Here is a 751-nt window from a genome sequence, read left to right as displayed (position 1 = left end):
TCCTCACTATATTATTCTGCGAAAGCCTAGCGAGGGTCTCGGTTCTGGCAGCCTTGATGCCTAGGTAGCATAAGAGGGCTTCCCGCCAGTTACCCACTCATGACAGGCTGTAGACGTTTGAGTCACGCCCCGGGGGTTGAAAAGAAGGTCCCCTTCTCCCCGTGTAGTCAGAGTGGCGCTGGCTACCACCCTCAAGCGTCAGATACACTTCTAGTAAATATAAATAGCCCAGAAAGTGAAGCAAAACACAGTCGCCCAGATAGCCGAATTGGTAAGGCATTCGATATCTAATCGAAAGGCGTGGGTTCGGTCCCCACTCTGGGCGCGTGTTTTTCTTTCTTTCTTTCTTATATTTAAAAAAAATCTTAACTTCATTACCCGTAGTAAAAAATAGAGCCTAACCACACCCCTATGCGTCCTTTGGCGTCGTAGACTGCCGACCTATGTTTCTGTATTTCCTCAACGAGCCCCTCATTTCCTCACTATATTATTCTGCGAAAGCTTACCGAGGGTCTCGGTTCTGGCAGCCTTGATGCCTAGGTAGCATAAGAGTGCTTCCCGCCAGTTACCCACTCATGACAGGCTGTAGACGTTTGAGTCACGCCCCGGGGGTTGAAAAGAAGGTCCCCTTCTCCCCGTGTAGTCAGGGTGGCGCTGGCTACCACCCTCAAGCGTCAGATACACTTCTAGTAAATATAAATAGCCCAGAAAGTGAAGGAGAACACAGTCGCCCAGATAGCCGAATTGGTAA

General features: G+C 49.5%; 1 non-coding gene across 1 annotated transcript; it reads left to right on the top strand.

Annotated features, from left to right (window-relative positions):
• Positions 1–253: 253 nt before the first annotated feature.
• Trnar-ucu (transfer RNA arginine (anticodon UCU)) lies at positions 254–325 on the top strand. Its single transcript has one exon. It is a non-coding gene; the product is annotated as a tRNA-Arg (tRNA).
• Positions 326–751: the final 426 nt, after the last annotated feature.

Source organism: Haemaphysalis longicornis, unplaced genomic scaffold (genome assembly GCF_048455015.1).
Source record: "Haemaphysalis longicornis isolate Haplotype H1 unplaced genomic scaffold, Haemaphysalis longicornis Haplotype H1 scaffold_11, whole genome shotgun sequence".
Taxonomy (NCBI): Eukaryota; Metazoa; Arthropoda; class Arachnida; order Ixodida; family Ixodidae; genus Haemaphysalis; species Haemaphysalis longicornis.
This window is presented reverse-complemented; position numbering and strand designations above follow the sequence as displayed.